General features: G+C 46.4%; 1 protein-coding gene across 3 annotated transcripts in view; it reads left to right on the top strand.

Annotated features, from left to right (window-relative positions):
• Positions 1 to 27,041, top strand: part of KCNIP1 (potassium voltage-gated channel interacting protein 1) — a 233,040-nt gene that overhangs the window by 134,376 nt on the left and 71,623 nt on the right. Inside the window, exon 2 of one of the 3 annotated variants that reach the window (XM_008015280.3) lies at positions 5,000 to 5,072. The exons of the other annotated variants lie outside the window; for them this stretch is intronic. The gene's annotated coding sequence lies outside the window, so the exon portion shown is untranslated. The remainder of the gene's footprint in view (positions 1 to 4,999; positions 5,073 to 27,041) is intronic. 3 annotated transcript variants of the gene reach the window in all.

Below are 27,041 nucleotides of genomic sequence, written 5' to 3'. Positions count from 1 at the left end.
GAGGGGCCTGAGGCTGGAACCAGGAGGCGCTGTCCCAGGCCTGCCCCCTCATGCCAGCAGCAGTGATCTATCCTCAAGGAGAATACTGATTGAGCACCTACTGCATGCAGAGATCTCATCAATGGCTCAATCAATATGACACAGCCACACTTCCGAGCCCTCTGAGCAGGTATTTTCAATCCTGGACTTATCCCCATTTCCAGGAGAGCGATGGACCCAAGAGACAAATAGTTTCCCCAAGATCGCACAGCAAGCCAGTGTAAAACAAGCATAGAAACCAGCTTTTAGGGGGCTCAAGGTGGGAGCCAGAAAATGAGGTGAGAGTAAGCATCTACTGAGCACCTACTATAAACACCTCCTACATACAAAGTGCTCTACCCACATTACTGACCACGCAATAAAGGCAGATCCTGTAAATCCCATTTTGCAGATGGATAAGCTGAGGCTTAGGGGTATGAAACGACCTCCCCAAGGTCATGGCTTCTAAGTGGTGGAGCCAGGCTGCAAACAGGCTGTCTGAATCCAAAATCCACCTCCACGTCCACAGTGGGTTGGCACCACCTCCAATCCATGCCCACCACCAACAGGACGGTGGTCAGAGTTCACCAAATGAATGTATGCGTGCATTCAAAATAGATAGTCCATCAGCAGCCTTCCATCAGAAACGTCATCTTTATGACAACAGCATCGATTCCAGGCATATCCTGCATATGTGAACCAAGGGGGATGGTAGATGTTCTTTCCAGGCACTCCCCGGCCCCTTAGAGTCCCACAGGCCCAGAACCATGGCCCATGACACCCTCTACCCACCCCTGCTCCCCCTTCTCCTCAGACTCTGAGTGTCTGGCCAGCCTTTCTCACTGGGAATCCGCCACTCCATCCAAATGACCACCCCACCCCTCCTCACCAGCCTCCCTGCTTCTGCCCTGGCCCCCACTCTTTGAGTCCATTCTTCAACCAGCAGACAAAGGGGTGCTCTATACACCAGACTGTGTCTCCGCTCTGCAGAGAACCCCTCCAGTGCCTTATATCTCACTCAGAGCTAAGGGCAGCAGCCTGCACACTCTGAACACGCCCACCCACACCTCAGCTCCTCCCTCTGCCCCTCTGCTCCATTCCCTCGGATCTGACAGCTCCATTCCATCAACATGGCGCCCACACACCTGTCTCAAGGCCTTTGCTCAGGCTGTTCCCTCTGCTTACAGCACTCTTCCCGCAGACACCCACAAGGCTCATTTTCCCTTTAGTGAGACTTTCCTGGCTGCCTCTTCCAGATAGCAACACTCCTCTCCTGCTTTGCCCTCCTGCTCCTCCCATTCACGCTACAGAACAGACTCTGTGGGGCCTTGGTTTATGTATTTCCTTCCTCTGTCCCCTACTGAAATACATGTGAGTGACACAAGGGCAGGCCGAATATCTGTTGCGTTCACTGCTTCTTCTCCACCCCTAGAACGGTGCTGGGCCCAGAAAAGCATGCAGTCGATATTTGCTAAATAAATGAATGTCAGATAAAGTGGTGTGGGGACTCCAGGGGAAAGATTTGTCATTATCCACCCTCCCGGTTCAGTTCAAAGCAGAGAAGTGAGAGGTGCCCAAAAAGGAGTGTGTCTGGGGGAGTGGGGGGTAGGGGTGGGGATGTTCCAAGATCTCCAAGGCCTGGATTTTAAGCAAGGTTTGAGATGCCAGCAAGAGGGTCTGGCATTGCCAGATTGATAGTTTGCATTTCAGAGAAGGACAGCCCAACCTCTGACCTTAGCCCGTGCCTCAACAGCCTGTTCGAGACCTGCCCTTAGCAGGAGGAGGCTGCCAGGCCATGCTCCAGTCCCTACCACTGCTTGTCAGGTGTGTCTTGGGCAGCAGTTGCCTTTGCTGGGTGACCTTCAGCTTTGCCCCCGCCAGCCATGTGCTGGCCTCCTGCCTGCATCGTAGCTCATGAGTCCTCTCAGTCACCTCTGTATGCCCTGCAGCAGCCCCAGTCCTCAGGGAGAAGAGTGTGCTCTGAAAGTGAAGTAACTCACCCAAGGTCACACAAGGTCTGAGTCTCAAATGCACACAATTTGACCCCATAGTCTAAGGTCTTGACCGCAGTGGAATAAGAAATTCTTTTACCATTCTGAGTGACAGTCTCTGAAGACTAGAGCAATAATTGATGCCTCTCAGGGGGGTAGGTGTGTCACTTAAAGGTGATAGTGAGGTTGTCCTCAGCCTCCCTGCTCTTCGTTAGACCTCCCTCCTCCTCTCTACCCAGGCAAAGCGTCCGAGGCAACCCTGTGTGTCGCATTGCTCTTGGGGGCAGCCAGGCCCCCAAATAAAGTGGTGTCTTCCTTCAGCTCCCAACAAATTATGTGGCCACTGCCTGCACTACAATGACAGAGGAAGCCTCAGGGGGACCCCCTTCTCTGGAATCTCCCGGCTTCCTGTATCCCTGTGCTGGGAGGCAATGTCCATCAATTCCAGCTATGACCAGCAGAGGGCAGCAGCAGCCTGGGGAAGGCCCGAAGGCCCAGAGGCCCAGAGGCCCAGAGGCCCAGGCCTAGGGCAGAGGCCGGTGTCTCCACCCTAAGAGCCCCATTTCCTCCGCAGCCAGAGCAGACACACAAAGAGGAGGGCGAGCAAGCGTCCTGGGGTGGAACACCTCTGCTGCACTTCCAGCAGCCTCACTCTATTTCTTCACAAGCTTCCCCATGATACTGTTTGACCCAAGGCTCTCTGGCCACTACTGCTGCTGCTGCTGATTAGTAATAATAATAATAATAAACGGAATGCCTTCTGCTTAGATCATCTTTAATTTCCCCTCCAGAATGACAGTCGACTCTGCTTAGAGTTACAGGCAATTACTGAGCACAAATACCGTGTCCACCCGCCTCACCTCATCCACACCCCACAACACCCAGCCCTGAGACGGGCTCCACTATCACCTCCTCTTTATAAAATAAGATGTCAAACTCTGAACAGAACGGACGTCTCAAAAACTGGACCTATTACGTTTAAACCCTCAATCTGTTGGGTATTTATGTAAAATGGACACACCTCCGGGGAGTCGTTGGTGAGGGCTGGCTCTGAGGACTTCCTGGGTTGGGATCCTGGCTCTGCAGGACTTCAAGACCTTGGCGAGTTACTTCATCCTTCCAAACGCGCTGTTCTCCTTCAGAGAATGGAGATGATCACAGGGCCAGATTCATAAGGTTGTTCCTTGTAATGCAGGTGAATATCCATACCCAGTAACTGCTGGACCACCTGTGGTTTTGAGGATAACTTCCCTCCCAGGTCCCCGTGGCCCTTGGAAGCTTCCTCTCCTCCTGTCTCCCTCTGCCCCCATCACATTGTAATTGAAAAAGCCATGATTGCTCTGCCAGGTGTAGCCCTGCCCCCAGGTCAGATCCTCCGCTCTGACTTAGTGATTCAGTTGAATGCAGTTCAGCTGTGTATGATCAACCCCCTCCCCTGACAAAAACATTATTTTGCACCACAAAGAAGTTGATTTCTCTTACACATAAAAGAAGGCAAAAGGTGGGGTAGAGGGCTGGCACAGCAGCTTCAAGAAATCAGGAAGACCCTGGGATCCTTCTTCTGTCTTCTTTTTCTGCCAATATCACCCCATGGCTGCCACTTCATGGCCCAACAGAGACCGTGGAGCACCACCCTTCAGTCCCATAGGGGACAACGGCCTGCTCTGTGAGAGTGGCAGTGGTTTCCAGAGAGACTTAGGAAGTAGAATCAACAGGACTTGGTGATAGATTTGCCACAGAGCTGGAGAACAGGGAGGTCCGACGGTGACTCCCGAGGAGCTGATGTGAGAACCAGAGCTGATGCAAATATTGTTCCCAACTCCTGAGACAGGGACAGTGGTCCTGTGGCCAGGAAGTGGTGGGCAGTAAAGTCACAATGTACATTAGTGTATCAACATTGTGAGTAGGGCATGCAGGGAAGAAACCTGTCCCACCCAGCCCCGAGCTAGAAAGACATCAGCAGGGCCGGCAAGAGCCCTGATTAAATGCACGCTTGCACCTGGAGCTGCCATCGTGAATTCCAGGTGAATATCGGCCTTTGGTTTGGGCTGTGTGCTCCGGATGATGGTGATCCCAAATTATATAGGCCAATATCTAGAGTTGGGTTAAAATGAAGCATTTCGAGGAAAAAAATTGCAATGAAATTTGTTTGACTGGTACTTCAGGCTTTTGAGCACAGAACAGCGTCCATCACTCCAAACACGCACTGGGGATATACACTTAGCCAGGAGGGAACATAAGGAGGGGCGGACAAACCATGTTTACTAAAATGTCTCAGTGTGTGCCAGGCATGTTCATGTATATTCAGGAAGAAGTGTCGGTATTTAAAATCCTCAGCCCTTGCCCGAGTCCCCAACACGCCTCCTAGTCTTGAGAACTGTAAATCTTGGAAACATCTTGCAAGGGAGACACCTCACAGAAGGCAGGCTTGGCATGGGATGAACAGAACCAACTCCTGTGCTTCCTTCTGATGCACAGCGAATGGGCAGGGGGAAGCATCGTTGCTTAAAGAGGAACCAAAACTCCACCCCAGAGTTGCTAATTCCTTTTGGCTTGCAGTTATGCAGGGGATTAAAAAATCCAAAGAATCACAAATCTCCTGGTTGCTATGTAAAAAGAATGTGTTTTGACTGCTGCTGTTCGCTTCCCCAAGGAAAAGATTCCAGCAGAGGTGGTCCCCATCTCTCAATACAGAAAGTATTGGGACCCTCTGCCCGCTGGCTGATGGGCATGGCTTCCCCGTCACTCTGGGTCCTTGGGAAGAGCCTCTTTCCCAGACCCACCTCTGTGCCTCATCACGGTTCTCCCAGGCTGTTGACTTGGTCAAGGTCAAGGTATGAAGAGAGTCACACAGCAGCCCTGCCTGGCTCTGCTCTGATCGGAGAAGCCTTTTCAGAGCCTGCCTCTCCCTCAGCATGAGGGACTGCCCAGGCCCAGTCCCAGAGGCCATACTGGGTGGCTGTCATCCCCATCTGTGTTTTCTCTTGCAGGTAAGTCATGCTCCAGCAGTCGGGAGGGCTGTGTGATGACACACTTGGCAGTTTGGGAGCAAAAGCCGCCACAGTAAGACATGATTGATTCATTGCATCTCAACCCTCTGCTGGGGTGGATTTTCATGCGTGGACTTCTGTCCCCAAGGAGGCTTCTCTGGGTCTGGAAAGGGCCCTAGCCTTGGTTGGGGGAGGCAAAGGGATGGCGGCTTCCAGGTACCATCTGGCCAGGACCTGGCTCCATTGTCTGTGCATGTAGCTTGCACTGGGCTGCCTGCTCCAAAGGAGGCATCTTCCCACGATCTACAACATTGGCTTCAAAGAGCTGCTCCTGGCAGCTTCGAATGGCTGAGACCTACTGGCATGGGATGGAGGAGTGCAGGGAGCTTCCTGGGACTTCGCTGGTCCTGCCTGGATGCTCGGAAGGCCCTCGTCCTCGGTGGCATGCAGCCTCGGCTGTTTCCAAACTCACGGCATCTCACCAGCCTTGTCACCCACCCCCGGCTCTGTTGCCCTTCCCATCACCTTCCTCCCACCCATCACCTCACATCAGGGTTTCAGCCAGCAGGAACCAGGTTTAGACTCCAATTACCTGTGCGTGTGGGAGGTTGGATTGTGACGTCTTTGGAGGGCCACGCTTCGGAAGCGACATTTGATTTCTGGTACTGAAATGTCAAAGGGTCCTGAGGCACCCACTAGGGCAGCATGTGAAGCATCCACCTGTGTGCGCATCCTGGGCTCTTTCTGGGCCACTTGGTGCTTGGGACACGCCAGGACTTGGTGGTCAGCCCTCCTCCTGCCTCCTCAGTGCTGCCTCTTCACCTTCTCCATGCTTCCAGGCCTGGGAGCCTAGAGCAAACCAGGGCTTGGGCAGAGCCCTCTCTTACCTCAAAGGGAGATGGGAAGAGTCTCTGCCAAGTGCTATGCAAATTCATTTTCTCTGGATTTTAAGGGAATAGGACATGCCAGGGATGTACAAATTACTGTTCCCAGGATGCCTTAGGAACAGGTGCTCCCAAAGGGCCTGCAAATGCTTTCTCCTACAGTGCTTTGAGGGTGGTCTCCCAGGGTTCTGGATCCATTGTGACTACGGAATGAAGGGATAGTTGTCCTCAAACCCCAGCTTTGAGGAATTAAGTCTGGGGCTGGAAACCCCTCTCTGATAACTAAGTGAAATTTCCATGAGACCAGACAGTTGCTTTGGGCCCCAGGATACTAAGCAGAACCTCCCTCAGGGAACCAGAGAACAGAGGGCCCTCCCCAGGGAAGACCCGTGCCCTCCCCTCGAAGCCCACCTCATCCCCAGACCCTGGGTTCCCACATCAGGCAGGGTGAGAGACTGCTGCTTCTCTGAGTCCCCACCTAGTCTCAAGGGCCTGCAAGCATTTTCTTGTGGATGTTTTGACCTTCCCATCAGCTTTGTTTTGCCCAAATCAGGGCATGGAAAGTTTCTGTTCATGCCTCATTCCAGTCATCCCAGGATAGAGTCTTTGCTGTCATAAAGGAGGTCTTTGGAAAAAGGGCTCAGCAGCCCACGATCCTGCGGGGAGAGGTGGGGGGTGAGTGAAGTACTCAGCATCTCATCGCAAGTGGTCAGGTAGCGCTTGAGGGCGCATGTGGTTTCCTGACATGATAGCCGCAGCAGCCCTGCGAGCGAAGGCATAGCTCATTTTTCAGCACTTTAAAGGCATCTTTTAAAATGACTGTTAGGGAGTCCATGGAGGTGCAGCCCCCCACCCCCCGCCCCACGAGGTAAGATCAGGCATGGGAGGGGGCGCGGGACCAGGCAGCTAGGCATCCATCCAGGCAGCCAGCCCCCATCGCTCCGTGGCTGGGTGAGAGCAGCACTTGAACCCTGGCGATTGTCGCCTTTTGGCTCTCTAGACCTAAGGAGGGAAGGGGTACCGAGAGCCCCTTCCAGAAGCAGGGGGTTCTGGATGAGCTGCCCACCAGAAGCAGGGGGACCTGGATGGCAAAGGAGAGAGGGTTGGCATGTAGTGAGCACCGACTGTGTGCACACAGTGCCAGCCAGGAGCTTCACACTCCTCCAGCGTCACAGCTGCCCAGTGGCTGTGGAAGCCGATGGACTGGGCCCTCTCCCAGTACACAGTCATTAGAGGGTCCCAGTTCACTGAGTAACTGTGGAGGCAGCACGGTGCCTCCATCAGCTTCCAGTTTCAGTTTCCAAACATCGTCACCATCGCCAAAGCAAACACTCAGACCCGCAGGCCAGTGCTCCCATGCCCCATAGCCAGGAGTAAAGGACGGATGTGGGGAATCTGGAAGGAGATTCACTTCAAGCACCCCCCCCCATTTTTTAAACTTGTGCCCCTGTGAAAACTGCTTGTATCTGCATCAAACCCAGCTAGGGAGGGCTGAGGGCTAAGGGTAAACCTGGGAGAGTTGAATTCCAGTGCAGTGATTAAAATCAATATTCCACATAATGCAATGTAACTTGCTCACATTGTCCCATCTAATCTTTAAAGCCACAGCCCTTTTGCAATTGGAATCATTATCTCCATTTTACACTAGAGGAAACTGAGGCTCTAAGTGGTGAAATGATTCACCCAGTTAGGAAGTGATGAATCCAGATGTGGTAGACTGAAATAATCGCCCTCACAATGGAAACTGTGAGTGTTCCCTTAAATGACAAAGGGCCTTTGCAGATGTGATTAAATTCAGGATATTGAGATTGGGAGACATTATCCTAGATTATCCATGTGGGCCCTAAAAGTCATCACAAGTGTCTTCATAAGAGGAAGGCAGAGATTTTGCTACAGAAGAGGGGGAGACATGATGATGAATCAGAGGCTGGAGTGAGACCTGGAAGGGGCCATAAGCCAAGGCGTCCAGGTGGCTGGAAGCCAGAAAAGGCCAGGAAATGGGTTTCCTCTGTGAGCTTCCCCAGGAAACCAGCCTTGCCAACACCTTGACTTTAGCCCAGTGCAACTGACTCCACATTTCTGGCCCCAGAACTGTAAGAGAATATGTTTGTGTTGTGTTAAGCTAGCAAATTTGCAGTGATTTATGACAGCAGCCATGAGAAACCAAAACACCAGGATTATGCCCCCAGGATCCTGATGCCCTCCCTCCTCTCTGCTCTGCAGTGTGCTGGAGCCCACAGGACTCTGCTGCTGGGAGTTAGTATCTAGTCGAACACTTTATCCACTCACCCCTCAAGCTAAGGGACTCCTAAAGTCGGGGACCACAATATGTCGTCACTACATCCCAGGACCTGATGCATAATAGGTGCCCAGGAAGTGAGATTTGCCTTCCCCAGATTAAGAATAAAGAAGACAAACTATCCACGCCGCTGTGAGCCTCTCATTGGCCCTCAGCCTGTAGGGCAGGGTCCCTGCCTGTCTCCAGTGTGTGGCCTCTGTGTCTTCTTCGCCCTCCATCCCCACAGTGGGACGAGAAGTCATCAGGAAGGCAGGGGATCTGCACGCAGCAGTCAGGGCTCCGATCGCAGCTGGCTGGGGGACCATGGGTCAGGGCTGCCACCCCCTGGCTCTGTGCCTTCACCTATGTAAAGAATGGGGCACTCACAGCTCCTCTCGGGTGGTCCTGGGGGTGAAGTGAGGAGGTGACATATACAAGTGAGTTATACATGTTCCAGTTCCGTCACTCACCAGTGCTCACTGAGTGGGTCACTGAACTCCTCAGTGTTCCCCTCCGCATCTATAAACCACCAGTGCAAATCTTTCCCAGGCAGGGCTGACCCGGAGCAGGAACCAGTGCCCCTCTGCCCTCAGTAAGTCTGCCAGCAGGGGAAGCCCATGGAGGGTCTTGGGAAACGAAACCAACAGAGTCAAGAGGGTCAGATGATGAGGGACTTCAAATGCCACTTTCATCCCATTCTTTCTGCAAATATTCACCACACACCTGCGCGACTTCAGGCTCTGTAGCAGGGCCTGTCCATGAAGAAACAGGCCTCATAGAGTGACCTGATGTATGCCCGAGGCAGTCAGCAGCTGAGTGTAGGAGATTCTTGAGCAGAGACTGAGTGTGTTGGTATCTGTGGGCATCAGCCTGGCTTTGCTGAGTGCACTGCATCGGAGTGGAGGAGGCCAGAAGCAGAGTCCAGACTCCACCGGATCCTGGACTGAGGGGAGAAGGGGCTGGGCAGAGGAGCAGCCCGAGCACCTGCCTGTTACCCCAACTGGGTACTGATTTGTCCCCATGGCCCCAGTACCCAGGCAGGTCACCAAGTAAGCTCAAGACAAAAATAATGAGTGACTCCACAGTGTCTGGGGACAAGGGAGGGAGAGAAGAATTCAAAATGACTGAGGTTTCCAGCTACCAGAAAGTGGAGGGACCCTGAAACAAATGGGCCATCAGCAGGGGACACTGGCTGGAAGCCCAGAGTCCAGTCAGCTCTGTAAGGCCCCCAGAATAGGCATCTGACTTCAAGTCACAGGCATTTCAGCAAAAGCCTCTTTGCTACAGTGATTATGGTGAAGCAGGTGCCCAGAGCTGAGATGAGATGGGGCAACTCTCAGGCCTCAAGTGGGGACAGAGAATCCTTGGGCCCCAACGCAGCTTGGCCTGAAGATCTGAGTCAGGCATCCAACCTCTTCTGCTCAGCTCTTTCAGGAAGATGTGTGTACTGGCCTCTCTTGCTGCAAGGGTCCACCACCTTCCTTATGTGTGACCCAAGGCTTCTAGTGCAGGCTCAGTGACTAATTTGAGCATGAGCACCCTTGTTGGTAAAATGAAGGATGGGTGTAGATCAGCATTTCGCAAAGTGTGTGCTTCTCAGAAAATTAGGTCCCTGGTTGTCCATAGAGGTTACTTAACAAGCAGACTCTGTAGTTATATTAGAAATAACTCTTACGATTCCCTGGATTAGTTTCTTTAAAGCCTGTCTAGGTGGGTCACAAATCCGCCTCAGTCAGGCTTTAAGTGGGGAACAGGGTTTAAATTGGATTTAAACATTTAAAAATCATGCTAACATGAACCAAAACAAAGTGAGAGTAGCTACATTGATTTCAGACAGAGCAGACTTAAGAAACATTGTTAGGGATAAAGATGGATATTATGTAATAACAAAGGTGTCAACACTTCAAGAAAACATAATGATCCTTAATGTGTATGCACCTAACAACTGAGGGTCAAAATACAGAAAACAAAAAAATGACATAAATGCAAGGAGGAATACATGAGTCAACTGTTACACTTGGAGGCCTTAACACCCCTCTACCAGAAATGGACAGATCCAGCAGGCAGAAAGTCAGTCAAGGCATAGTTGAACTCAATGATACGATCAATCAACTGGATATAATTGACATCTATAGGCTACTCATTCACCAGGAACAGATATCGTATTTTTCTCAAACCCATGTGGGACATTCACCAAGATAGACCACATTCTGGGTCATTAAACATACTCAACAATAGCAGAATAATAAAAATCATACAATGTCTGCTCTGAAAGCACAATGGAATCAAACTAAAAATCAATAACAAGGAGATAGCAAGAAAATCCCAATACTTGGAGATTAAACAACACTCCTAAACAACATAGGTCGAAAAAGAAACCTTGAGAAATTAAAAAACCAACTACAGATCACACAGACATCAAAACAATAATAAGGGAATATTATGAACACCTCTATGCCCACAAATTTGACAACTTAGATGAAAAGAACCAATCTTTAAAGTAAATAATCTGCCAAAATTCACACAAGAAGAAATAGATAATCTTAATAGCCCTATGTGTATTACAGAAATTGAATCAATAACATCCTTTTGAAATAGAAAGCACCAGGCCCAGATAGGCTGATTGGTGAATTCTAGCAAACATTTAAGGAAGAAAATGTATCAATTCTCTACAACTTCTTCTAGAAGATAGGAGCAAAGGAAATATTTCCTAACTCATTCTATGAGGCCAATATTACCCTAGTACCAAAACCAGACAGAGACATTATCAGAAAAGAAAACTACAGACTAATATCTCTCATGAACATAGATACAAAAATTCTCAACAAAGTATTTACAAATTGAATCCAACAACGTATAAAAAGAATTATAAACCATGACCAAGTGAGATTTATCCCAGGTATGCAAGGCTGGTCCAATATTTGAAAATCAGTTAATGTAATCCATCACATCAACAGGCTAAAGAAGAAAAATCATATTATCATATAAACAGATGTGGAAAAAGCATTTGACAAAATCTAACCCCCAGTTATGATTAAAACTCTCAGCAAACAAGAAATAGAGGGGAATTTGCTCACCTTGATAAAGAACATCTACAAAAATCCTCCAGCTAACATCACACTTAATGGTGAGAAACTAGAAACTTTCCCACTAAGATACAAGGCAAGGATGTTCCCTCTCACCATTCCTTTTCAACATCATATTGGAAGTCCTAGGTAATGCAATGAGACAAGAAAAGGAAATAAAAGGTATATACATACAGAATGAAAAAGTAAAACTGTTTTTGTTTCCAGATGACATGAATGTGTGTATAGAAAATCCAAAAGAATCAACAACAAAAACAAAAACCTCATGTAACTAATAAGCTATTATACTGAGGTTGCAGGATAAGGTTAATACACAAAAGTCAATCACTTTCCTATACACCAGCAATGAACAAGTGGAACATGAAATTTAAAACACACTATCATTTACATTGGTACCTCCCAAAATGAAATACTTATAATCTAAATAAGTATAAATCAAATAAAATATGTACAAGATCTATATGAAGAAAACTACAAAACTCTGATGAAAGAAATCAAAGAAGAGCCAAATAAATGAAGAGTATTCCATCCTTGTGGATAGGAAACCTTGGTATTGTCAGGATATCAGTTCTTTCCAACTTCATCTACAGATTAAATGCAATCCCAGCCAAAATTATTGGTTATTGGCAATTATTAACAAGTTATTTTATGGATATCAACAAAGTGATTTTAAAGTTTACAGAGAGAGGCAAAGACCCAGAATAGTCAATTTAATACTGAAGAAGGAGAAAAAAGTTGGAGGACTGACACAACCTGATTCAAGACTTATTATAAAGCCATGATAATAAAGATATGCCATGATAATAAAGATACTGTGGTATTGGTGAAAAATAGACAAGCAGATCAATGGAACAGAATAGAAAACCCAGAAATAGACCCACATGAGTAGAGTTGACTGATCTTTGACAAAGGAGCAGAGGCAATACAGTGGAGCAAAGACAGTTTTTTCAACAAATGGTGCTAGAACAACTGGCAATCCACATTTAAAAATTAAAAAAAGAGTCTATACACAAACCTTGCACCCTTCATAATAACTAACTCAAAATGGATCATAGATCTAAATATAAGATACAAAACTATAAAACTCCTAGAATATAACATGGAATAAAATCTAGAAGATCCTGGGTATGGCAATGACTTTCTAGATATAACACCAAAGGCACAATCCATGAAACAAATAATTGAGAAGTTGGAATTCATTGAAATTTAAACCTCTGCCCTGTAAAAGGCAATGTTAAGAGAATGAGAAAACAAGCCACAGACTGGGAAAAAATATTTGAAAAAATATATATCTGATAAAGGGCTGTTATTCAAGGCATACAAAGAACTCTTAAAAATCAATAATAAGAAAATTAAAAATCTGATTCAAAAATGAGCAGAAGACCCAAACAGACATTTCACCAAGGAAGATATACAGATGGCAAGTAAGCATAAGAAAAAATGCTCCACATATGTCATTAGGGAATTGCTAATTAAAACAGTGATGAGATGCCACTACAGTACTCATAGAATGGCCAATATCCAAAACACTTGACAACACAAAATGTAGGTGAGAATGTGGAGAAACAGGAACTCTCGTCAGTGCTTCGTGGGACTGTGCAAAACAGTACAGTTGCTTTGGAAGAGAGATTGGCAGCTTCTTACAAAACTAAACAGACTTACCATAAGATTCATCAGTCATGCCCTTTGGTATTTACCCAAGTGAACCACAAACTTGTGTTCACACAAAAACCTGAATGTGGATGTTTACAGCAGCTTTATTCATAATTGACAAAACTTGTAGGCCACCAAGATGTCCTTCGGTGAACAAATGGATAATAAATGCTGGTGCATCCTGGCAGTAGAATATTACTCAAGACTAAAAAGAAATGAGCTATCAAGCCAGTAGAAGGCAAGGAGGAACCATAAATGCCCATTACTAAGTGAAAAAAGCCAATCATGGTTCCAACCACGTAACATTATGGAAAAAAGCAAAACTATGGGAACAGTAAAAAGATTGCTGGTTTCCAGGGTTTGTGGGGAGGAAGGGATGACTAGGTGGAGCACAAAGGATTTTTAGAGCAGTGAAACAGTTCTGTTTGCTACTACAATGGTAGACATATGCTGTAATTCATTTGTCAAAACACATAGAATGTACCAGGAGTGAACCCTAATGTAAACTATGGACTCTGGGTGATAGTGATGTGTCATTATAGATTCATCAGTTATTACAAATGCATCATCCTGGTGCAAGATGTTGATGGTGGGGGAAGCTGTGCATGTGTGGGAGTAGGGAGTATATGGGAACTCTTCTACTTCCCACTCAATTTTGCTGTAAGCCTAAAACTACTCTAAAAAATAAAGTTTATTAATCAAGAAAGAACACAGTGAGCTATAATTTCATAACCAGCATGTTGACAAGAATTAAGAAATTTAATAAAGAATTGATGAAAATATGGAGCAACAGGAACTCTTACACATTACTGGTGGAAAAGAAAATTGGTATACCTACTTTGTAAATAGTTTGGAAATGCCTAGAAAAGTTAAATATGACCCCAAAATGACCTAATAATGCACTATTAAGTATTGACCCTAAAAAATTCTTGTTGAACACATTTTTTAAGAGATAAATGCAGAAACATTTGTTGCAGTATGATTTCAACAGCAAAAACTGGAATCAATTTAAACAGCTCTCAATGGTTGAATGAATAAACTCATTTTATGCAAAATGAAAATAAAAATAGATATGGGAACAAGATTTACTATCAAGTGGTTTTCTCAACTTTCCTCTCTTCTTAAGAATATTTTATTTTGCCTGCCATCCAAACTTTTGTTCCACAGCATCCATGGTCCATTGTTTAGTTTATGCACTGAACAAAGGCTCTTGATGAAGGAGTGAGTGGGAGCTGAAATCCAGCCATGCTCTGCTCCCCAAGCCATGCATCCTGGTGCAGGCTCTGTCTCTACCCAGAGAGAGGAAGCATCTTTTAATTCAGATATTGATTCATATTCCCCAAATCCAGTGCTTACAAGTCTAGATCTGTCCAGTGGGAAGTAGTTTTCAAATTCATCCACTCAGCCTGAGCATCATTTTCTAACTCACACAAAGGCATTTTTTAGATTAGGAGGAGCACTGACCTGTTCACCACCCAGCCTCTCCATTCTGGTACAATCCTGTTGTAACCAAGCAGGTACTCAGGTTTTTTAATGTGGCAGAGAAACAGGAAGTGAGGCAGGAGGGAGGCAAGGTGACATCTTGTCTTTTCTTTGTCATGAAAAGGTCAGGTAAGGGACAGGTGGAGTGAAAGAAGATTGGAAAACAAGCCAGAGAGGCTCAATTGTTCTTCATAATAAAAAGAAGTTGGGGGTAAGTAAGGGAAAGAGAACCAGGAAAGAGAGCCAGAAAAGTCCCAAAGGAGGGGTGCCCTGGGGAGCCCTCTTGTGCTTCACAGCATGAGCGGCTCCTGTGCAGTTGGGAGAAGGAAGAATATCAGAGGGGAGACAAAAGGGAATTTTATGAAATATTGCTAAGGGTTATAGATTAGATACCCTTTAATGTCAAATTCAGTAATATTCAAATTCCTTTTTATAAAAAAATTAGATATATTGAAATATAATTGAAATAAAAAACATTGTGCATATTTAACATATCTGATTTGATTAGTCTGGACATATGGCTACACCTATGAAATCACCACAATCAATATATGAATATAACTATCATCCCCCAAAATTTCTTCATGTCCTTTTTAATCCCACCTTCCATCCCACCCACCCCGCCATCCCCCACCGCTTCCCGTCACTGTAGAGTAGTATACATTTTCTAGAGTTTTATCTAAATCAGCCATGTGGTATGCATTCTTGTCTGTCTTCTTTTATTCTGCGTTATTTTGGGACTCATTCACGTTGTATAGCTGAATACTTCGTTCCTTTTTATTGCTAAGTGGTATTGTAGTATTTCTTTGTATGGATATACCACAGTAGGCTTATTCATTCACCTATTTATAGACAATTCCAACTTTTGACTATTACTAATAAAGCTACTATGCTATTCATGTACAAATCTTTATGTGGAAATGCTTTCATTCCTCTTGGGAAAATACCTAGGAGTGGAATTGCTGGATCACATGATGGGTGAACCCTTAACTTTTTAAGAAATTACAAACTTAGGATTTTCCAAAGTAGATGTAGCATTTTATACCCCACCAGCTCTCCATTAATAAATTGGATTTCATCAAAATTTTAAACTTCTGCTCCAAAAGACACTATTAAAGGGAAAAGGCAAGCCACAATATGAGAGGAAATATTTGCAAAGCATCTGATAAACCATGTGGATCCAAAATATACAAGGAGAATAACAACTCTATTTTCCACTAAGGAATGAATGAATGTACAAAGACCACATTCTAATGAGGAGCTTCCGAACCCAAAGGAATTTCAGATCAGGGGAAATTTAGGCCCAAAGCCAGGAGAAGGGGTGAGTAGGGCTTGATCTCTGCCTCTGAAGGGCAGAGGACGTGGGCTATTCTTGGCTCTTAGGGGACAAATAGGGAAAGATGGATCTCATGGAGACAACTCTGGACTCCATCAGAAGAACCTTCTAACAGTCAGGGCTCCCAGACATAAACTAGACAAGTCACCAAGGGAAGCAGTGGGTACCCCTCACAGGAGGGATGCGAATCAAAGCCAAGGCTTGGAGTGGACCATATTAAATCCTTTTCTCATTCTGTGATTCTTAGAGTCCCATCTGTATCAAGGGAAGGCAGGTGGGCTCTAGAACTTTCTAAAAGTGTCCCTATGGGTTTTTCCTTCTCCAGCTACACACAGACTTGGGCCTAATAAGAAATCTATGGCATTAACCCAGCATGAGTGCCTAATGCTTAGATCTGACCTCAAGCCAAGACTGTCTCCACAGTGAACAACCTCGTCCTGTCCCCCGGGCGTCTCCTTAGCAAATGCCATCAGTCAGTGGTGCAGCCATCTTGGAGCCCTTGCCATCTATAATCTTCTACTGCCACCCCCGCAGCTGATTGTTTTCTTTTTATGTCTCCTTCCTGGACATTACTTATTCTTTACTTTTAAATATTTGCTTCCGTAAAAAAACAAATGAATGCCTAGGACAGATTTATAAAGAACGTTCCTGGAGAGGCGGGTGGATTAATTATTCAGCATCCTCTCCCTTTGTAACTATTTATTGTCTCATATGCATTTATATGGTACCTATCACTGCAGATCTCTCTCCACACTGGAGACATAATTTCCAGGGACTGACTACTTGTCTAAGATGCATATATCGTATTGCAATACTATTTTATTTCTGACTGTAAGGGCACGTGCCACTGTTGGGTAATTGTGTTCATGTTTTTAAATGTGAAAAATAATCAAATATAACTTGAAAGAGATTGTACAGTAATTCAAGGGGATATTAAACCACGAGGAAGTTACTCGGCAAATAAATAGGCGTTTGTGGCTGTCAGGGTGAGCGATGAAGGAGCTGGCTGGCTGTGGAGGAGGGGGAAACAGAGACAGGAAGACAAAGAGGAGAGTGCAGCATGAGTGCCTGGTTGCCAGGTTAGGGAAAGGAACTTCTAGTGGCCAAGAATAGAAGACCTGAAGCTGACCAGTGTGTGGCTAGTGCCTGTAATCCCCGCACTGTGGGAGGCCAAGGCGGATGATTCGCTTGAGACCAGGAGTTCAAGACCAGCCTGGGCAACATGGAAAAGCCCCATCTCTACTAAAAATACAAAAAGTTAGCCGAGTGTGATGACACATGCTTATAGTTTCAGCTACTCGGGAGGCTGAGGTGGGAGGATAGCTTCAGCCCAGGAGGCAGAGGTTGCAGTGAGCCCAGATTGAACCACTGCATTCTAGCCTGGGCAACAGATTAAAGGGAACTATTAAAGGGAAAAGGCAAGCCACAATATGAGAGGAAATATTTGCAAAGCATCTGATAAACCATGTGGATCCAAAATATACAAGGAGAATAACAACTCTATTTTCCACTAAGGAATGAATGAATGTACAAAGACCACATTCTAATGAGGAGCTTCCGAACCCATTTTTTCTATCTCAAAAAAAAAAAAAAAAAAGAAAAGAAAAGAAAAGAAAAGAAAAGAAAGAAAGAAAGGGAAGGGAAGAGAATGAGAGGGGAGAAGAGGGGAGGGAAGGGGACCTGAAGTCATTGGGTTTCATCTGTGGTAGCCAGAAACAGAGGAAAGGGGGCATTGCCCACTTAGGGTAAACAGTAGAGCACTGGATTGTGGAAGGCTACAGGTTTTCATGTGAGCACTGGATTGTGGAAGGCTACAGGTTTTCATGTGAGCACTGGATTGTGGAAGGCTACAGGTTTTCATGTGAGCACTGGATTGTGGAAGGCTACAGGTTTTCATGTGTGCACTGGATTGTGGAAGGCTACAGGTTTTCATGTGAGCACTGGATTGTGGAAGGCTACAGGTTTTCATGTGAGCACTGGATTGTGGAAGGCTATAGGTTTTCATGTGAGCACTGGATTGTGGAAGGCTACAGGTTTTCATATGTGCACTGGATTGTGGAAGGCTACAGGTTTTCATGTGTGCTTGCTTAAGTGACGTTCCATGTCAGGCTCTAGGGTCTCTGCTGGGACAGAGAGGGACTAACATTTACTTACATGCCTATAACATGTCAGGCATATGCTTGTGCCTTTATATACATCAGCTCTGTTTTTGTCATTAAAACATCCCTGTAGAAAGACAGACACTGCTGTCCCATTTTACAGATGGGAAAACCTGAGCTCTGAGTGGTTCAGCAAACCCTGGGTGCATCCCCCACCTTTCCCCTGCAAAACCAACAAAAAAACAAAGGCACACTTCCTGCCTTCCTGGAGCTGACAGACATTTAGGTTGATTCTGAAAGTCATTAGGCCCAGATTTTCGCTCTTCATTTTTCTTGTTTGGGGTGAGAGAGCACACAGCTGAGTCAGGGGAAGGAGTGAAGGTCTAGGCCTGCATCCACCCACACCAAGGGAAAGGAGTAGGGGACCAGACTGCTGGGCATGCAGACAGCAATTGGAGAAAAGTCAGCCCAGCTATGAACCCCATTTATTTCAATATGAGCCAAGAGGGATGGCATCTGTCACAGTTTCTGGACTTGGAATTTTGCATCTTGCCGTGTGTCCATAAGGAATTGGGAAAACTCTCTACCTGGCTGGACTGAGGCTTCAGTAAGCATTGTTGCTGCCCAGTGGTGATCAGGCTCAGCGTCCTTGGAAAGAACAGAGAGTGGCATCATGAACATATCTTCTCCTTTGCTTCCTTCTCCTCACTCTTCATTATCATCCTCATCATCATCAAATACGCATCTCTGAGGCTATTCTGGAGTTGAGACTTGGTTTTAGGCAATAATTTGTGATGCCCTTTGCCCAATCCAGCTTCAGGCTACAAATGAATGTAAAAATCTCTAATTTAGTGCCAAGTAACAGAAACCAGCTCTACTTATCTTAAGCCAAAAAGAGGGACTTCTCAGAGGCATTCTGATGGAGGATGGCAAGAGGGCCTCACGTGGAACCAGGGCCTGGAGTGGCACAGCATTCAGGAAGCTCAGTCTCTCTCTCTCTCTCTCTCTCTCTGTTTCTCTCTCTCTCATCTCTGCTTGTTTCCCTTTACCTGTAGACATGCTGTCATTTTTCCAATATCCATGGCAGAATGTGGCCACCAGTAACTCCAGGTGTATACCAGAAGCCTGGCCTCCCAGAAGAGGGTGAATTGATGCCCTTAGCTCCAGCCTTCCACTCCCACTCTGAACCAGACATCTGCTGGCCAGGAGGAGCTCATATTGCAGGAATATTGAAATTTTCACTAAAATCATTTGAATCAGGGGAAGACATTTCCTAGAAAGCAGGGTGCTAATCTGACAAGCCCACAGTGGTCCCCTTCATCGGGAAATTCATCTTCTACAAAGGTCACACCATCCTTTTCACTTTCCAACCTCTGCACCAGTGCCCAAGTCTGTCAATCCCTCCTCTCATTCCGAAGCATCCTCTGCACTGCATTCACCAGTGCCAAGCCTTGCCCTTCTCTGGGGCTCACCTTTGTCCCACCTTCTTGGAGAAGGCTGCCCTGGTCCCTGCAGCCACTGTGAGCTGCCTTTTCTGAGCTCTTCTGCTGTGGAGGATCCATGCCATTGACCCAGGCACCCGTTTTCCACATACTGAGCATCGCTGAGCACCTACTCTGTGCCCGGCACTGTGCTTCAGGGCCATGGGGGGGGGTGTGCTCCAAAGGGTAAAATGCAACCAAAGCCCCAAAGGAGCTTACATTCTAGTCATGTCCACAAAGAGGTAATAAATCCATAAATTGTATGTACTATTCTAGTCACAATAAAATTGGGTTGTACTGTGATACCGGGTATCCATTTTAAAAGGGGGAGCATTGGCTGAATCTGGGTCATTACAGTAGGAAATGCATATAGATAATCATTTACCCATGAATATTAATGTATTTAATGAGGGTAAAAGATATTACTTAAAGCAAAGTATTCGTTCCAGCTACTGTTGGATTTGTTCATTACTCTTTCCTATACAGATATTACCCGTGATTTACCTGCATATCAAGCATCTGGATACAGCTCGAATCCACCTGTGGGTAAATTAGGTTAGCCATTTGTTGGCAAAAATTACAATGTTAACTAATTTCCAGAATATGCTTGCAGTCAGTAGTTTCACACTTAGGTACATGACTTACATTCACATCATCTGGTTAATGGTGTGAACAGAAATTTTCTTTATGCTTTTGGAATACAGTAAGATAATGTTAAGCTAACGTAAGACTGTTAATAGTACCTGGTTCTGAACTGTATTTATAAGGTGTATCATAAAACCATTATTTTGGAGCTTGCCAATCTTAAATTCAGAACAATTCAAAAATGAGCCAGAATCAAGTTTGCATCATTACCACTTATAAAATTAAGGATCTGTAAGTTGGCTGGATAAAACATATTATAAAATGATAACTTAAGTGGCTCCCGAGTCAGCACAAAAGATAAAAATTGGGCATACTCAAAATTACCTTCAAAATATCTTAAGTCATTCTTAAAATACATGTAAATATGCCAACTCAAAATACATCCAACAAAACTAATATTTTCCCCAATTTGTTGGGAGAAATTTCTCCTTCTTTAGTTGTGCATTAGATGAGGAAATCAGAGTGCATTCAGGGCCATGTTGCGTAAAAATGACAGATTTTCAGTGTATATTAATATGCAGATCACACTCGGCCCAGTGAGATGCTTACCTAGAGGAGACACGTGGAAGCCAAGGCCAGGGAAGGCATAATTCACTCTGGAGAATTCCTTTAGCTGGCAAAGCTCAGTTTCTCTCCAGATCCCATTTTTCTCTGGTTAAATTCACATGCATCAAACCAAGACCAAAGACTATGATGTGGTTCCAGCCACAGTTGGCCAACAGCAATTTCTAGGCCTACCTTCACCAAGGCAGGTCCTAGATGTGTTGCGAGGCATTTGGAGTTTATTGAGATCTGCAAAACTGACTTCTTTCCCAGTTTCAGGTGGTTCAGTCTGCTCTTGCCTCTCCTTGGTGTGTCAAGAGTAGAGGAGAAATGGCTTTCAGTGCTGGGACCATAACCCTGTTTCCACTCCACTTCTGACTTACACCATGGTCTGAGAATTGACATTCTGCTTGGGGAAACTTTGTTCCCCCAACCATAGCAAAGTTTAATTACCATGTTCCTGCTGTGGGGGGAAATCCTATTCGAGAAACCAGCCTCTCTCAAACCAATCAGTCATCTTGCTCATTGACCCATAGTTTGGCCACCTGGCAAGAAATTAGAAAAATCTGTGCATAGGAGAAAGCTTTCCAACAGCCCTGGAAAGGCCTTGGGCCCCAAAGGGCTAGTATGAGGTTGAGGTGGGAGAGAGGAAGAGAGGGCAAAACAGGCTGGGTACTGACCTTCCTTGTACTCCAAGGCTCAGAATTCTGACCTCTTGCCAACCTGCCTTCTCCAAGCGGCGAGAGTAGCATGACTCTGAGGGACAAGGCCAGGGAGGATGTGACCTCTAAGTGCTCCAAGTCACTGGGAACACTGTTCTAATAATAGGCAAAGCTTCAGTTGATGGAGTGCCTATATGGGCCCTGTGAACAGCTTCCTCTCAGTTTTCCCAGAATGAAGCTCAGTGCACACACCAAGTGTGCAAGAAACACACAAGAATTAATTGCAATTTGAAGTCCTTGTGACAATCCCAGGCCTGCATCTGCAGGGAGTTTTATGAAGGCTGTTTATAGAAGTGTGGGAGGGGTTCAGAGAAAGACAAGAGAGTGTAAAATGCCCCAGAACTAGCAGCAGGAAGCTACTAACCATCCCTGAGCCTGAAGGGCAGAACCCAGAGAGACCTGTGCTGTAGATCAGGGCTGCCAAGCGTGAGCCTCGGCTGCTGCTGTCAGTCCCCAACTCAACAGGAAAGAGCTGGACAATAAAGACCCTGTGAGCACCCACAACTTCCCACCAGCTGCATCCTGTTAGAAGCTAGAGGTCGTGGGAGCCTGGGAGATGCCATCCATGAAGATGAGCTTCTAGGGGCAGAGAGCAGAGTGGATGTGGAGGGGAAAATGGGGACCATCCAGCACAGTCACCATCTCATAGACATTTTCCTCCACCTTCTACCTCAAGTAGCCAGTAGAGTTCAAGCAGGACTGGGGAGCATCATCCTAACAACTGCATGGCTGCTTCCCACTGTCCCTTTAACAACGCACATGGGAGGGAGCCACAGGTCAGCAAGGCCCTTGGCTCCCGCTGTGGCCCTCACCCATGCCCACCCCTATTTCTGTCCCCACGCTTAGAACATCAGCTTCACTCTGGCTGTCCATGTGCACAGACGTGACTCAGTAAGTCTCTCTTTTCTTTTCTTTTTTTTTTTTTTTTTTTGGAGACTGAGCCTCACTCTGTCACCCAGGCTGGAGTGCAGTGGCATGATCTCAGTTCACTACAACTTCCACCTCCCAGGTTCAAGCAGTTCTCCTGCCTCAGCCTCCTGAGTAGCTGGAACTACATGCATGAGCCACCATGCCTGGCTAATTTTTGTATTTTTAGTAGAGATGGGGTTTCACCATGTTGGCCACGCTGGTCTTGAACTCCTGACCTCAGGTGATCTGCGCACCTCAACCTCCCAAAGTCCTGGGATTACAGGTGTGAGCCACCGTGCCCAGCCAACTCAGTAAGTCCTTCGAATATGAGTGGAGGCCCCAACTCAGGGCTTCCAAGTCCTGGGAAATGGGGGTGGGGAGGGGGCCAAGAGCTCTGGTTTCGAGTCCCAGCTCTGTCACCCACTCCTTAGGGCAGGCACCCACCACTGCCTTGGCTTAGGCCTCAGTTTCCATCTGGAAGGTGCTGGTTGGCTTGATGGGCCTCTATGGGCCCTCCAGCTCTGTGGCTTCATGTCAAATGCCCCTGACAACCCTTGAGATTAACCCTTTCCCGAGGATGGACAGCTTCCCCACATCATTCTAGGTCCCTCATACTTCTCCAGCTCCTACAGAAATAACCTATCCCATCCCCTAAGATCTCCAACTGTTGGGGGTAAGTTTTTGGTTAAAAAGAGTGAGACAGACTTTGGAGCTAGTCAAAACAAGCTGCTGTAAGAGTACACGTGTGTACCTGCAGACTGGTGCAATCAGATGACCTTCCCACCAGGCTGCACAGCACTGGATGTCCTCACAGTCACTCAGCCACTCAGCAAACCTTGACTGCACAACAACCCATGCCAGACCTGCTGCTGGACCCCAGGCATGCTGAGAAATGAATATAATACCCAGGCTATGGCCTCAAAACATTCAAAACCCAGGGCAGGACACAGACAGGGACACAGATGTGATACCTGCTGGGATACAGTCCTCACGAGGCTCTCTAAGAGTTATCTAAGCAGGGACCTAGAGGGAGGAGGTATCACCTCAGTTGAACCTAAAGGAAAGGCATTGCAGGCAGAGGGATCAGTATAAGCAAATGCACAAAGACCAAAAAGAATAGCATGGGGGATTCCACCAAAGAAGTAAAAGAGAATAGGATGTTACATAGTGTCTCAGTCCCTTTTCTGTTGCTTAGAACACCTGAAACTAGGCAATTTATAAAGAAAAGGAATTTATTTCTTATGGTTATGGAGGCTTGGAAGTCCCAGGTTGAGGGAGCACATGTGGTGAACCCTTCTTGCTGGGGGCAGGTACTCTCTGCATAGTCCCAAAGCAGCATAGGGCATCATATGGTGAGGGGGCTGAGTGTGCTAGCTCAGGTTTCTCCTAAAAAGCCACCAGTCCCACTCCACAAATAATCCATTAAATCATTAGCCCATGAATAGATTTACCTCATAAAGATTCTACCTTGCAATACTGCCACATTGGAGATTGAGTTTCAACGTGAGTTTTTGAGGGGACAAGTAGTCAAACTACAGCTCATAGAGATTGCTTTCCCTAGAGATGGCAGATGAGTTTTGGACGCAGAGGGAGAGGGGAGGATCACACAGATCTCATTGTGTGTACAGACCTGCCCTTCCTGCCGGTAGTGGGCAGCAGAGGAAAGGTCTGTCCTGTGAACCATTGAAGCTGCAGAGTCTAGCACAGCATCCAGGCCACAGCAGGAGCATGAGACATACTTGGTGAGTGAGCAAGAGAATGGAAGAAGAAATCAGTGGAGCCAAGTGACTCCATCAGATTTGCATTTGAGACGGTCACTGCAAAGACTGCACCAGTCCCAAATTCCCAAGACAGCCATGTTTTCCACGATGGGTCTGAACATATAACCATTCTCAGGCTCCTGTTGGGGGTTTGGGAGCCTAGAAACTGAGACAGCCTCACAGCTGACAGATCACAAGCAGCCATCTAAGTCGATGTTTCCAAAGTCATGGGGCCTCTGGTTTGTGAGCTTATTTCGGTGGTCCCCGGGCCCAGCATCAAAAGCATTGAGACAGGCACTGAGGGACTCCTTTTCTAGCCTCTCAGTCCTGACTGCTCGAGGACCAAGTGGTACTTCTTGCCTGCGTGACTTTAATGCTTGTCTAATATGAGCTAGTCTTCTCTGATCACTTTTTTTTTTTTTAACCCAAAGTAGGTGGACATTGTCCTAAGAGCCTTTGGAAAGCAGCCGCCTCTCACTAGGACTTCACAGTATCATTTTACTTTGCTCTCTTCACGGTCACAATTACCTTCCATTCATGGTGGGTGTGTGTCAGGATTCCCACAAGAAACAGAGGGACACCCAAATTAGGATACTTCAGAGGGACTTATAACAAAGGCACGGGTGGGAGTAGGGGAGAATACAAGGGACCGTGCAGGAATCTTGGCCTTTATTATAAATGCAATATATGTCTGCTATGGAAAATTTGAGAAATACAGCAACTACAAAGAAGAAAAACCACATTGCCTGAATTCCTACCGCATGGAGAGAAGCATCATTAACACTTTTTGGCAGAGTCTCTCCTTCCTTTCTCCCTTTCTCCTTCTTTCTATAGAGAGATCTCTCCTGAAGACTTCCCAGAATCTTGCAGATCCAAAATCTTAAAAATTTGCGGAGGCAGTGAGGAGTTAACATGCACAGCTAAGGAATACTCTGCTTTTTATCTGGAACCAGGCTTGGAACAAGACTCCTTGCTTTTTTGTCCTGTGTTTTCATCTTCTCTCAGAACCCTAACTGAGATGAGACCTTTGACTATTATTAGGTGGGTGCAAAAGTAATTTCAGTTTTTGGCATTATTTTTAACAGAACTGCTTCTGTGTCCTCAGATCTCCACCGTTCATCTCCTGATAGGCCCCTGAATTTTTCCCTGGCCCCTTTGAGCTCCTTCCAGGAGTAGAATGATCATAAGAGCTGCCATTTATTGCTTATTCTGGCCTATTTTCTTAGGCACATTAGCCCATCTAACCGTTCCCATGGCCCACAGAGGTGGGAGGAGCATGAAGAAAGATGCAAGGAAATAAGCTCGTCTAAAGGTATCTCTGGCTCCCAAAGAACATAGGACATTACCAACTTGAAGTTAGCTTCTCAGGAAACTAAGACCCAGCTGCTTTTCAAATCGTCAAAATATTAGTATGAATTATAGATATAGTTATAGCCTTCAGAACTTCTGGCACAGCCCAAAACTGTTGGCTGTAAAACCGTGTTTCCTAAATTCAATCATGTTTCTCATTGATTTCCATTTTGAAATTAGAAGTCTTTGCCCTCAAGATATAATAAAAACCATACCAAAGAAAATGGAAAACTTTTCCCCCTTAATATTTAAAGGAGAATGATTTTTATAAAAAAACATTCATTTGTCTACTTAAAGTAAATCACAGTGCGGTGCCAGTCTGGGTTTGGAGCATAACACTTTTTGTGATTTATGGTTTCTGCCAGGAGACACCCAGCTAATGATATTTGTTCCTATGTCCTTCCCCGACTAGCTGGGTGGCAGCTGAAGAGCTAGGGTGAGGGGAGACCAGGACTCCAGGCCTGTCCCATGTTCCTATCTCACCCATTTGTGGATTTCAACCCTGGGCTTAGTGTCTGCCTCTAGCGACATGGGAAGAAAGGGATGGGTCCCCTCCTTCTTCTTGTCAAATGGCCCCCAGAGTCCCACCAAGGTGGAGCTCCAGGCTCCTGACCAGTGGGACTCCCCGACCCTCCCGCTGTGCCCAGTCTATCCCTCCTTCTGTGCCCAGCAGAGCTCAGCAGACTTGTCCTTGGCCACTTTTGTGCCTTCACTGCTGTGTGTCCTGGACAGGAGCCAGCATGGGCTCACTGTTTACAGAGAAAGCTCACGTGCCAAAAGAACCAGTGAGATTAACAAGTTGAGGTTTGGGATCTATCTCAGAGATGGAGCCAACGGGGCCTGCAGAGGATTTCCCTGGGGACTGGAAGGGTGAGGAAGGAGAATGCTCTCAGATGACACCTAGGTGGCTGATGTCATAGAATGGGCATTTTCTGGAAGATCTGTTCAGGGGCATTTGGTGAGACAGAAATCAAGGGTTTGGTTTGGGACCTGATATGTTTGAGCACCCTGTCAGCCACCCAGGTGGAAAGGTTGAGGAGACGGCTAACGGCATGAGTCTGGAGCTCAAAGGAGAGGATAGGTGAGGCTTGAGTTCCATATTTGAGGGCATCCATGATGGGAAGCACATGTGGGGGGGCCCACACAGGGGTCTGTGTGTTCCACTGCGGTGCGTGTGGGGACACGTGGGTATGTGTTTCTGCATGTACATTGACATGCGTGACTCAGAATGTCACATCCATCACAGTTTCCTGTCTGACCTTGGCCAAGGTAGGTCTACGTTTCCTGGCCTGCAAAATGAGAGAGTGATGTTAGATGGCATCTGAGACCCTTGCCATCTCCACAGTTCTAGGAGTTGGGGAATCCCAAAGATGCTGCCATCCATGGTTTGTTTGGGTGAACAGGAGTAGAGGTCTTAAGATCACAAGCAGTGAGGTTAGATGCGAGTTCTGCACCTCCCCTGGGGCCTTCAGCAGCTGCATTCCTGACCCAGCAGAGGACTTGCCTGATCTCCAGGAGAGCAAAGGGGCTGAGGCCAAAAAGACACATGGGTTACTGCTCCCCCAGCCCCGTATTATACCCTTCTCATCGCTGCAATTCAACATAAAAGCATATGGTTCACACCTACCCACTTGTTCATTCATTCAGCACATGCTCATTTTTGAACCCACAAATATATATTGGATATTGAGGCTGTGCTGAATGCCACAGATTGCAAGAGGAATCAGACCCCAACCTGCCCAGGAGGAACTCACACGTCTTTCCAACATCAATTTCTACTTCTTGGTTCCCCTCTCAATGTGTACAACATAGAC

The sequence above is a fragment of the Chlorocebus sabaeus genome, chromosome 23, assembly GCF_047675955.1.
Source record: "Chlorocebus sabaeus isolate Y175 chromosome 23, mChlSab1.0.hap1, whole genome shotgun sequence".
Classification (NCBI taxonomy): Eukaryota; Metazoa; Chordata; class Mammalia; order Primates; family Cercopithecidae; genus Chlorocebus; species Chlorocebus sabaeus.
Note: the sequence above shows the minus strand (reverse complement) of the source record. Positions and strands in the feature narration are given on the sequence as shown.